General features: G+C 39.2%; 1 long non-coding RNA gene across 1 annotated transcript; it reads right to left on the reverse strand.

The window, feature by feature from the left end:
• Window positions 1–2464: 2464 nt before the first annotated feature.
• Window positions 2465–8658, reverse strand: LOC122565495. Its single transcript, XR_006316191.1, has 3 exons — window positions 8482–8658; window positions 3829–3854; window positions 2465–3605 (listed from the first exon to the last, which is right to left on the reverse strand). It is a non-coding gene; the product is annotated as an uncharacterized LOC122565495 (long non-coding RNA).
• Window positions 8659–13829: the final 5171 nt, after the last annotated feature.

Here is a 13829-nt window from a genome sequence, read left to right on the forward strand (position 1 = left end):
GAACTCAATGAACTAGTTGAGATGTTAGAGAAACTGATACCTTCTTGATCACTATTCCTGATTTTTTTTTTTCATTTTTATAATTAAACAGAGTTGAAGTTCTAAAACTGCCATGGTAGGATCTGAGATCACTTTCTCTGGAATATTAGTTTAATCATTGGCATTATTCTTCCAATACACAACTCTATCCAGTGATATAATGCTGTCTTCTTGGTGGAAAATATCTGGCAAACCTCTTCGACCAATTTAAATATTTGGATTGGTTTCTTCATTTATTAGGTGGAGAATGGTCTGAGTTCTCACACAAAGAAAAAGCTTAATATCACCGTTCTTCGGTTGAATTTTCTTGAAGTGTACAGTCATACACGCGAATTGCCGTATTTATATTCTACCTGAATCCAATAGTTGACAATTAATTTGGTGGAATGCTTACTGGGGCTTTTCATGTTGCATGCATCAGAACCAACTCCAGGACACAAAATTTGAAATGTTCACAAAATTACAAGGAACATTCTCTTTGTTTGAATCAGTCAATTATTGAGGTGCACAGCCTATGTTCCTGGCAACATCTATTGTCAGATAAAATTCTACTCTTGTATCTCAGAATAAGGAGGCTACCCAGGAGGAATCTATTCTCTGAGAGAGTAGTGAATTATGGAGTCCTTTACCACAGAGAGCTGGTGAGATTGGTCCTTAAGTATAGGCGGATTTTTAATCAAAATGTAAATCAACAGTAATGGGGGAAAAGTCATGAAAATGTAGTTGCGATTATCAGACGAGCCATGATCTCATTGAAGATCAGAACAGATTCAATGGGCTGACTGACCTACTTCTGTTCCTACATTGTATAATCTTTTGATCTTCTGAACAACGTTAAGTGTAATGATAATTTTGCTAACAACCAACCGAAAATAACCAGTTGCAATATGCCCCATTTATGCATATCATAAGTGATATAAATTTATACATGAGGACACATTATCTCAAGAAAAAGAAATATGTTCAAGTCTAATGCATTTCTTAGATATCTTGCAGAGCCTATCGTTCCCCATTTCCTTCACCATCATATGCTGTAGCCAATCAGAGTCAATTTACCAATTAATCAGTTTCCTTCCCTCTTGTAATATAAATTGTCACTGCTGGAAAATTATCATTGTTGGGTTTATTCTGAAATATGAAAAACTTCAGTGATATGTCTCTCTTTTCAGCAATTTCCTGCTCTATCAAGTGATTGTTAGCATTTGTGCAAATTGCCAAAGTATACACATGTCCATGAGCTAAGATGAAATTCCTCCTTAAATGCAAAACTGAATTACATCAGCGCAACTTAAGAAGTGTTAGAAAATTGTTCAAAAATTGCAGCTGTTGAATTTAGACCTGTAACCCCTTGTTTTGACAAAAGAGCTTTGGTATTGGTTAATTAACGGGATTAAGTCAGGTTGTCTGCAGATTTAAAATTTACAGCAAAATCACATTTCACAAAACAAACATAATTATGTAATCTTTGTGCAAGATGGTATTAAATTTCAATTTGTATAGGTTATTGTATTCTCCTGCAAACATCTGTGGGTTAAAAAAAATCAATATGAATGTTGCTGTGCGGTCCTGGCGTTACAACCAGCTATAGCATTTCAGGAAGTGCCTTATTCATTGCATTGTGTGTTTTACTGACAGAAAATTATAGGCTTTTCTAAATGCTATTCAAATATTGTAAAATTACTGCTTTCTCCAATCTTTTGTGCCAGTTTACAGTTAATCTTCACTTCATAGCCTCATAAGCTCACTTCCAGTACAACATTACTTTCAAGGGTCTCATTATTTTTTGATGACTGTGATGGATTGGAAATGAGAATATTACCTGCCCAGGGAACTAACAGATATGCATGTCATATTTGTCAGCTACAAACCAGCTCAGCGGAGAGAAGGTTATCAGGGCGTGTGGAAGGAGAACCATTAAAGTGCTGTTCCATTACTTACACGCTGTCTGATTGGGGAAATATAGGCTAGCAGGCATGAAGAATTCCCCATGGGAACTATCCTCTGAATTATCGCCCATGTATGAAAAGGCAAAATGACAGCTAAAACTAGAAGGAGCTTTCAGTAACAGCTCACTATGTCATTTTTTTCTTCATTTCCCTCTATTTCTGTACCTGAGATCCGTTCATTTGTTGACCTTTGAAGTCTGGTGAGGCTTTCCTTAAGTAAATATCCTCAGTGCAAATCTGAGGGATGACTAGATATCAAGGACATCTGATGCAGATAATGAGTTTATCTTTTAAATTACTCTCCATAAGGAAGAATCACTAAAGGAAAGAAGTAATAACAGAGAGGAATGCCAAACTAATTTTTCATTATTTTGATCTAAACGGAATGTAACAACATTATTAAACGATACCGTTAAATACATCCAAAAATTGTTTTAAAAATTGTTTAAATATTTACTGATTCAAGAAGGAAAGACAGAATGCCAATGTGAATGTAAAAATTGCTATTAGATTGTTACAATAATTAATTTGAAAACCAAGCTAACCAGAATATCTGCACTGCTCTCAGCTGACCGCAAGTCACCATGCAATGCCAACCGATTTTCATAATGTTGGCACCTATTGCTCAGTGCATGAGTAAAAACAGGTCAAAGATGGGATTGGGCATAGCAGCTCACAAAGGTTGTTGCTCATCTTGCAATATTCCTAGTGGAGAAAGGAGTAGACCAATGCTTCCTTTTAGTAATGCTGCTTTGGACATGTTCGTATTGAAGAATCTTGAATCAATGTTTGTAGCTACGAGCCACCTTGCAGTCAAGATCAGGTATTTGTTAAATGTGACAAATAGGCCCAACGATATCTCATCTATGCAGTGGATATAGGGACAAGTGTAAAAACAAGTCCTTAGTCCCAGGAAGCTTATCAAAGTCCTGTTCATGTTGTGCTTCATGCAAAGTTCATTTAAAATATATCTCAACTTCTATTTCAGAAACATTGAGCAACTGCAGTGGTTCAAGAAGGCAGTGCACCACTGCATCTTCAAGGGCAACTATGGACAGTCAATAAATGCTGGCCCAGCCAGTGACACCCACAGCCCATGAGTGAATCGAAATAAAACAATAAGATGCCTGGCTCTGACAAAAGTTTCAAACAAACAAGCATTGCCATGCTTTTTAAAATATAATTTACATCTATCTACTGCTATGAGAAAGCAAAATATCCCATTAGAAGTTGCAGGTATCTAAATATGCTGCAAATACAGTAGCAGGGAACAGTCTTGAAGATTATAAGTAGATGTCCAAGATTTCCCAGGAATGTCCTGGATTTTATTCAATATCCTGGTTTCTTGACAATTTCTTCAAAATGGTTCAAATGTCACAGTTTTCCGTTTCCCGTTTATTCTGCAACAGCATAATGAATTCACATTGAATATAGGTCTACACTTGTCCTAGGTCTGTTGCTTTGCTCTGTAGCCAGCACAGTTTGGTGTACAGCTCTGCCTAGCTTTGCCAGTCAGGTTGACATTACACGTCCAGAGATTGCCTGGATAACACTTCCAGTTGAGTCAGCCAGAAGATTTGCAGCAGGTAGACAGGAAGTATTTTTCTGAGTTGCTTATATCTGTAGTTGAAATGATAAAGAATCAACTTTGAAAACAGGAAAATAAGCCAGTTTCTGACCATTGCTTCATTTCTGGTAGTGCAATGAGAAAATCACTGTACCAGCAGAACAAAGGAGGGAAATTAGTTTGAGTTATGAGGGTGCATTTACCTCATGAAATCACTAGCACCACTTTTAAACACTGAGTCACCGTAGGTATAAGACCATAAAAAAATTCACTTACCCGCACTCTCCCCTCGCCCTTAATTCCTTGCGAGATCAAGATGTAAAATAAAGAAAGACATTTCATTACATTTGGAAAGTCCCAAACGTCTCTACCCTCCAAACTCATGGCTAACATTTTGTTCTTCATTCTTTATCATCTTACTCATACTGTGTAATTTTTGTGGAGTCTGTAATTTTTTTAACAAACGTATGAAAAGGATTTTAAAATGTTTGTATCCATTGTATTTTTCTTGGATAACAAGAAATACTGGACATTGTGATTTGGCAGTCTTGCTATACTGACAAGAAGGAAATTACAAGCTGGCAGCTTTAAAAGACAGCTGCAGACACAAGCAGAGGAGGTAGTGATGGAAATCCACATACAAATGCAGACACAAAGAAAAAATAGAAAGTGACAGAAAGAGGAATAAAGAGAATTCTTGTTAGGAGAAGGTGCAAATCAACTCACAGGAAAATGACAGATTTTTGTTTGGGAGAAATGGTCTTCACAGCTAAGTACTGTTTGAGTTGACTAAAATGGTTGAAATCCTGGAACACTGTGAAAATAGCTTGAAGACTTGTGTGAAGAATTCTCCCATTTTTGGACTAAGTCCAAAAGTAGGAAATGTTATGCGGAGAGAAAACCAAAGACTACTTTGTTCAGAAAGCCACTGAATCAAATGACAATCAGGAATGTGATTAGCTGCTAGGAAGCTTTCTGTCAAAATACTGAGCTGGAGCAGAGCTGCTAGCCAACTAGAATTTGTCAGAACCACAGCTGCTGGGACATTTTGCAGGGAACCCCTGATGGAAGGTCAGAAAACAGAGAGATAGGTCCTATTTGAGGCATCTTTCCCTGTATGGAAATGATAAAGGGAGGGGGTGGGGAGATTAGAAGCCTGCCCCTTCACTAGAATGAATCCCTCAGTCTTGTACAAATGAGTGTCAATCTCTGGAAACCCACACCAAACTAACAGCCTGTGCTCACAAATTTATCAGTTGTGTCGGCTGGTTCTTTCTCATCTCAACTAGAACTGGATTGCCGATGAGCCTTTAAGTGGTCATTAATTGACTACCATTAATATCAATATCAATTTACTGCGTTGGTAAGGTTGACCATGGGTCTTCCTGCCCAGAAGTTAACTTCTGAGGTGGTGATCTCATATCAATATCTGTCCTTCCCACCATCTTCCCTGCCACTTCTTGGAAGGGGAATATTGGGAAGTAAGCTGAGGTGTTTTTGGTTAAAAAAGAGCTCTGGAAAGCTACGCCATCGGGCTGTTGTGACTGAAGAGACAACGAGTTTTTAACATGCACCTTTCTGATGATAATCATACCCAAGAAACACAAAGGTGAAAGCCGCTATTGGATGAGACTTGCTGTGTGAACAAAGAACATCACATTATGGAAAGAAAACAGGAATTGCTTGCAAAACTCAGCATGACTGTCAGCATCTATGGGAAGAAAGCAGAGCTAACATTTCAAGTCCGGTGACCTTTCTTCAGAACTTCTGAGTCATCAGACTCAAAACAATGTAGTCTCCTCTACATCAGAGAGACCAAGTGCAAACTCGCAGAACAGTTCAGGGAACATCTCTGGTCTGTACGCACCAACCAATCCCATCGGCCTGGAGCCATCCATTTCAACTTTCCCTCTCACTCCCCTGATGACATGTCCATTCTGGGCCACTCTCCACCACCTGCACAAGCCCATCCACAAACTGGAGGAGGAACACATCAACTTCCATAGTGGGAGCCTCCAACCACACGGCCTCGACATTGAATTCACCATTTTGCAAACCTCCCCACCCCCCCATCCTATCCCAGATCCAACCCTCTGACTCGGTTCCGCCCTCTTGACCTGATCTACCTGTCCATCTTCTTTCCAACCTATCGGCTCCACACTTCCCACAAACCTATTACCATTACCTGCTACCTTCGTCAACCTATCGCCATCCCAACTACCTTTCCCCACCTCACACCCTCTCCCCTTTTTATGTCTCAGCCCCTCCCCAGTCCTGAAGAAGAGTTATGCCTGAAACGTTGACTCTCTTGCTTCTCAGATGTTGCCTGACCTGCTTTCTCCAGCGCCACACTTTATTGATTGCTTCTTCCCACAGATGCTGCCAGATCTGCTGAGTTTTGCCAGCAATTTCTGTTTTTATTTTAGATTTCCAACACCTGTAGTTCTTTGTTTTAGTTTAGCATATTTTGGAACTGTGTGGTTCTGAAGTGCCACTTTTGTGTGAGGAATGATGCAAATGTGTGTGGTTACAAAAGATGTAACTATTGCATTGACTATTTAAAGTGAAATTTATGTTTTCATTTGAAATATCATTTGCCTGCAAGTTCACTTATAATTTGCATTTATTCTAAGTCATAGTAAAGTTAAAAAATACAAAGAAAGGAATTTGCTGATAATTTCTTCATTGGGGGACATTCAGTAATATTGGTTATTTTGTTTTACGTTTTCACCTTTAGAACTGTAACAACGCACTGATGCATTTTACCCTCTTAGAAATGCACAGGTGCAATGCTCAGAAATGTCTTGCCTCTTTTTGAAAGATTTTACTGCCATTTCAAGATGTGTTCTCCAATCAGTTTTCCAATTCTGCTTCAGAATTCCAAAGAGAGGTGATGGAGAAGGATCCAGATAGACATTTGTCCAAATCAAAACAGAGTTATGTTTTGACTACAATCTAAAAACATGTTTTTTCTTTTATTGATAGCAGTTTTAGTTTCCAGATTTATTTTTAAATCATTGCATCTTCCCAACAGTAATGCGGTGGTAATGTTACTGGATAAGTAAAGAAAAACATTGTATTTCATTATACAGGTAGTTGTTTTTCAGGTATTAAACAAGCATCAAGAATAGATTAGAGTGGTGCTGGAAAAGCACAGCAGGTCAGGCAGCATCTGAGGAGCAGGAAATTCGAAGTTTCAGGCAAAAGCCCTTCATCAGGAAGGGCTTTTGCCCGAAATATTGACTTTCCTGCTCCCCGGAGGCTGTCTGAACTGCTGTGCTTTTCCAGCATCACTCTAATCTTGACTCTAATCTACAGCATCTGCAGTATCCACTTCTGCCAAGCATAAAGAATACCCATTCGTGTAACTGTTATTTCTACTGCTAAGTTCCTGAATTGACATCTAAATTAGGTGCAATGTACCTTAATTATATAGAAATAGGGAAACAATGTCTCAATGATAAATTAATTAGTGACAAGTAAATGAAGATTTGTGCCTACTGTACTTCAGATTAGTCAGTGACCTCTGCAGTCACCACTGTCGAGCAAATGGAAAATGTTCATTTTTGTGAAAAAAAAGCAGGAGGAGCAGGGGGTCCCTGATTCCATGGGAAATGCAATCTCTGCACTTTTAGCTGCTGGTAAAATGTGAAATTTGTTTTGCAAATCTTTCCTTTCTTCTGGGCATGGCTTGGAGTAATCATTTTATAGATCCTTATTGTCTACGGCATATTTCTATTTCCTCCATCACTTTTTAAAAACCTGTATGAACAAATTACTATAGGTGCTGGAATCTGTACCAAAACAAAAAATGCTGGAAATCACAGCCGTTCAGGCATCTGTGGAGAGACAGCAAGCTAAAGTTTCAAGTTTAGATGACTCTTCATTAGAGCCTGAAAAGAAATCTTGTTTCATTAGCAAATTGATTGAAGGGTGTATTTCTCTTACTTGCAAGCACTGTAAATACTCCTGTCCATTTGTGCAACAATGTTGAAATCTTTTGGCTTAAGCTTAATTTACTGATGGCTTTTAGGGAAGAACATCTGCTGTGCTTACCTAGTTAGGCCTACATGTGACTCCAGATCTACAGCAATGTGGTTGACCTTTAACTGCCCTCTGGGCAATTAGGAATCACAAAAGTGCTAGCCTAGTCAGCAATGCCAACATTTCATGAATGAACTTTTAGAAACATTTCATTTTGTGGTGCCGTTGAAAGTATTTTTTTCCTAATCTATATTACTGAAACAATTCTGTGACCTGCATCTGTGTATTTCCCCAGTCATTCGTTGCGGCATATATCTCTGGCATACTGTCGTGAGTGAGGCAAGTTTAGGATTAGTATAACACCTGAATTGTCAACGTTAATAAACCATTTGGGAGCACATAAACCGCCTACATTACTTTATAGCTCCTATTTGCGAGTATTGTGGTGTCGTTACTTATTTTTAAATAACTAATTTTTTGATAAAGGGCATTTTTGAAGCAACATGACACAACTTTTTTCTAAAACAAATTGAAATCAGGTGTTGTTTATTAATTCAGCTGCATAAAATAGGTCATTGTTTTGCTGAACATTCTTGAACCACAGCCCATGGCACCACACACTGAAACACATGGAAAGGAATACAATTCACCCTAAGCAGCCTTTGTAATTGAATGCAATGATGTAAAAAATATGTGCTTTTTTAACATTAAGTCTCGTTTAACTTTACTCTCTAATTCTAAAGCGTGAAAAAGCAACTCATATGAACAAAACAATATCCATTCCCTCTTCCTTCACCCTAGAGATTCTGGTAATTAATAGTGTTTCAGATTGAACCTATGATGTGTTCTGAAGTAAGGATGCAACATAGTTTGACTATTTTTATTGTTTTGCTGTTCATTATAAAATACTGACATGTACCAAGAAGCAATTAAAAAACAACTCACCTAGTTTTAAATTGGATATGTTTCTTTTCCCAGTAGTCATCCCTCAATGGCACAGATGGCTGGAACACTTGCTTCATATGCACTTATTACTTCAGCTATTATACCCAGCAGGCTGCCAATACAGGCAAATAAGAGAAATCTGTTTGGTTTTCTATCCTGCACTCCAGCTGTTCTGGATTGCATAATACTTGAAATCCAAACATTAACTAGGTTGCACATTTTCTGATTTCCCATTCCGTCTCCTCCGCAAATTCCAGAACTAAAATTTCTGATATTCCTGTCTTTCTTTCACTTGTTTTTATTCATTCATGCGATATAGGCACTGCTAGCTAGGCTAGCATTATACTGTCAATCCCTAATTGCCCTGGAGAAGGTGGCAGCAAGCTGCTTTCTTGAATAGCCTTAGTTGAAGGGACACCCACTGCTGCTAAGATGGGAATGTCAGGATTTTGACCTAATGATAATGAAGTAACAGTCTTATAGTTCCACGTTAGAGTGGTGCAAGGCTTGGACATGAACTTGGGGGCAGTATGTTCCTAGGCACAAACTGTCCTTGTTTTTCTAGGTGGTAGAGGCCACTGATTTAGAAGATGCTGTTAGAGGAAGCTTGGTGTGTTATTGTAGTACATCTTGTAGATGAGACACACTACTGCCATTATGCATCATTGGTGAAGGAAGTGAATGTCGAAGGTGGTGGATATGGTGTCAGTCAAGTTTTGTCAAGATCCTTAAGTGTTGTTGGAGTTGCATTCATCTAGTCAACTGGAGAGTATTGCATCACATTCTTGACCTGTGCATTGTAGATGGTAAATAGACATTTGAGAGGCAGGAGGTGAGTTACTCACTGCAGAATTTCTAGCTCTAACCTGTTCTTATAGCCATAGTACTTATATGGGTAATCTAGTTCAATTTCGAGCCAATCGTTACCCGCAGAATGTAGGTCATCAGTGTTGGTTATGCCATTGAATGTCAAGTGATAGTGATTAGATTCTCTCTTGTTTAAGATGGTCATTGCTTGGCACTTGTGTGTCACAAATATTAATTATGAGATCCAATCTAAATGATGACTAGGTCTTGTTACTTTTGTATACAAGCCACTTCAGTGACTAAGGATGCTCAATATCTGAGCTTCTCTTATATCTGGATATATTATGTTTTTGGATGTCACTCACATTATTAAATAAAATTAAAAACTCTGTATCATTCTTTTCATTTTGGAGAGTGAGTTTAACAAAAAGATTATGGGCCAACATTAAAAACTGAAGCCAAAATTAGGGAACACCATAGATAAAAATGCAAAGTTCAATTCTGCACTTCAACACTCCCACTAGAAAAGAATGCATGAAGGGTCTTGCAACACTGAAGATCTAGGGCTATGCCCTGAAGATTCTCTGAAATCTGTCCCTTTAAATGCAGAAGAGTGCACCAAGACAATAAGACAAATCAAGAGTTATTGATTTGATCATATCTGCTTTGACCTTTGAAGGTTTGTGGACAATAGGATGATGGTAAAACAAAGGAAAACAAAAATGTCATAATTATGGGGTCCTGGAATACAATAAGGAGAAATGCTGACAGGCTGTTTTCCCTCATGGGAGAGTATAGGATCAGAAAGCACAGTCTCAGAATAAAGGGGGGAGGGTGCAATTTAAGACTGTGATGAGGAGGAATTTCTTCTCTCAGAAGGTGGGGGGGGGGGGTGAAGAGTCCTTGTGTTTATTTAAGGCTGAGATAAATAAATTTGTGTTCAGAGAGGGATAAAGGGTTATGGGGAAAGGGCAGGAAAGTGGATCTGAGAAATATTGGTTCAGCCATGATCCTACTGAATGGCAGAGCAGACTCAAGGGGTCGAATGGTCTACTCCTGTTCCTATTTCTTATGGTCTTAATGTGCAGAAAACAAGTTTACTGATCTTATACTCCAGTATCTAACTAAAGCCATTCATGTCACTGCAAAATAAATATAATATATGTTAAAGGCAAATATACAGATGAATTTACAAAAAACTGTAATATTCTTTTAAATGCAAATGGCCATTAAGAAACTTCTATTAATTTAATATTTTGGCCACACTTAGGAATTTTTAAAACATTATGGAGATTTATAAAAATTGCAATTACCAGCTAATAAAAGAATAGAAATCAATGAAAAATATTGAAATCATGCTTATTGTGCCCATTGTCAAGTTTACAAACAGATATGGCTGATCTGCATGCAAATATTTACAAATAGACTTGAAATGATCCAGGGAAAAGGAAATAAGAAAGCATATTTGGGATTATTCCTCACTACAAAAATCATTCATTCAGGGACAAAAAAATAGCTAAGTAGTCTTCTTTGCTATTCCCTCACATCCCCAGTTTTCAGGTGACATATTTTTGTGCTTGAAATTGCTCTGCATTTTCTGCCAGTTGATTATGCACAAACATTGAAACTAATTTGAAACACATTTGCAGATAGAAATGATGGTGCATGTTGTTACATAAGGTAATAGTTCTCAAAGGGTTAACGCTGGAAACCAATGCTCTAGATACACCCAAAGGAAGGGTGAATCCACCCTTAAAATGCCCAAATTGCCTCAAAAAAATTATACATCGGATCAACCAAACAGAGAAAAGTTACCCTGGAATGCAAGGAAATAATGAGAAGCTGCTTTACCAACCATTGGCTGGTTTTCTCTTATAGACTCTTAAAGCTTGCAAACTTATCAGTGGCAGCTGTCATTTTTCTGAAGCCAGGAGGATGAGTCAGAAACAATTTTTTGTTGAAGGTCCAGGATAACAGGGGGTTAGAAGAGGGAGGCCGCAAACAAACAGGTGGAGAGAGGAGCAATAAAGAGGCTGGATGGAGAAGAGGATGTCGCAGGTTTGTTGTGAGGGACCACGGAGATGTGGGGAAATGGGGTACTAGGTGAAATGGGGATCCACAAGTGGAGTGTGGGGAGATAGGGAGGCTGAAGGCCCCATCAGGACGCAGAGGAGTCCAGACTTTATCGTCCTTGATGCCATTTCCTCCGGATGGGGTAAGTAGAATGGCACCATGGACTGGGACACTGCCACAAAACTTTGCCAAGTGCTGGAGTGAGGCGTACATCCTGAAGGAGTTGGTGGCCATTCTATCACTATGGCTGTCAAGGGAACATCATGTTTTTATGTCACTGTCTACTGGGATTTGTGGGGGATCTTAGATTTCAAATGAAGTGTCAGCCAAGCCACCTATATCGCCTGAGAACCTTTCTTTATCATTCGGTTCCCACTATGTGCACTGTGAATAGCAATTTCTGGCTGGTGCACAGCTGGACTTCTAAAATGGCTCAAGAGTAGGGAGCACTGGGAACTCCTAGCAGTGGCAAGTACTTCCGCCATTGCTGAGTGTGAGCAGACGCAATAGAGTCATGGAGCATAGCTCTTGAGGCGAGCTACAGAGAATAGTGTGAGATAACTCACAGTGAGACACCCTCTATGAAACACCTGAAATTGATTCATCACTACTTTTTGGTAAAGGTCAGCCATTGTTTTACAACATTTTTGACATTATTACCAATTGTAGAAGCACAACATATTTTTAGGGTAAACTGAGGAAAAAAAGTTATTTTGCTGTTTGATAGGTCACTAGACAGCCAAAGATAAGTGAATTATTGTCAAGATGAGAGCAACACAGGAAGGAATCAATCAGAGGGTGATGCTCAAGAAGCTCTTCCAATACAAACATCCTCAGAGTTCTACAAGCCACCAATGTGCAAGCTATGAAGTTCCATGGTGTTTTAAGCCAATTTGAAGAATGGGTTATTTTTGGACATGCCTTAAGAAATGTATTTCACGAAAGAGAAGTCTCTACTTGACATTATGTACATGTCTGGGCATTAGGTTCTTAGGCACTGGGAGAACCAAGGGATACAGAGATGTGGTGGGAAAATTGAGTTAATGTAGGAATACAACCATGATCTTGGTGAACGATGGAGCAGAGTTGAGAGGCCATACCGTCTCACCCTGTTCCTATTTGTTATATTTGAAATGGTGCAAGGTAGAGGTAGCACACCAGGGACACCAGCAGATATTGGACCTGCATTGACCACCGTGTCTTAATATCACCAACCTTATCTGTAGGTTTAAGTACATTTGTCTGCCAATGAGTGAGAACATTTGTTTTCACAGGCTCCTCCTCAAAAGGGAATGAATTACATCACTTCATTATCTATTATAAGGATAATTACCTACCTGAAACAAGAGGATCAGCAAAGGCTTTTATATTTTGAATTCATTCTAAATGAGCGTGTCCAGCTCTTTCACCTATTCCCATTAAAAAGCAATAGAAGACTGACATCGTTTTCTAATTTCATAATATTCAGCATTTTGGAATGTACTTTTGGCATCTGATCAAGTTCCTACCTCACCCTTGTGCTAACTTTCACAGTCACTTTGGAACATGCACAACCATGTTGGTGCTTTCAAACTGTAGTGAGAATGTTGCAGCACGCTGTCATGATCCATGTCTCTGGTAATACTGTCTGACTGTTTTCCATGCTTACAGCAGAAAAGGGACTGATATTAAAATGCACTTTTCAAAAAGCATTGTCAAAATACATTGTAAAAGAGATTAGACAGTTAAAATCATTGTGATATTTGCTTGCCAGTGTACATGCCTGTGAGATAGACAGTGAGAAGGAGACAGTGCATTAGTACATATGCCTATCCAGAATATTGGCAAGCACTAATGAACACATCAAAAAAGTTGACACAGACTCAAAAAGCTGAAAATTCATGAATAAACCCCATTATAAGTCATTGATTGCGGCACCGTGGCACAGTGGTTAGCACTGCTGCCTCACAGCGCCAGAGACCTGGGTTCAATTCCCACCTCAGGTGATTCTCTATGTGGATTTTGCACATTCTCCCCGTGTCTGCGTGGGTTTCCTCCGGGTGCTCCGGTTTCCTCTCACAAATCCAAGAAAAATGTCCGGATTTAGTAAAGGGAGGTCATGCCTGACAAACCTGGTGGAATTTTTTGAAGAGGTAACAAGTAGGTTAGACCAGGGAAACCCAGTGGATGTGGGTTTCTAGACTTTCAAAAGGCCTTTGATAAGGTGCCACACGGGAGGCTGCTGAGCAAGGTGAGGGCCCATGGTGTTCGAGGTGAGCTGCTGGGATGGATTGAGGATTGGCTGTCTAACAGAAGGCAGAGAATTGGGATAAAAGGTTCTTTTTCAGAATGGCAACCGGTGACGAGCGGTGTCCCGCAGGGTTCGGTGCTGGGGCCACAGCTGTTCGCAATATATATTAATGATTTGGATGAGGGAACCGGGGCCATTCTAGCGAAGTTTGCCGATGATACAAAGTTAGGTGGACAGG

This window comes from Chiloscyllium plagiosum, chromosome 2 (assembly GCF_004010195.1).
Source record: "Chiloscyllium plagiosum isolate BGI_BamShark_2017 chromosome 2, ASM401019v2, whole genome shotgun sequence".
Classification (NCBI taxonomy): domain Eukaryota; kingdom Metazoa; phylum Chordata; class Chondrichthyes; order Orectolobiformes; family Hemiscylliidae; genus Chiloscyllium; species Chiloscyllium plagiosum.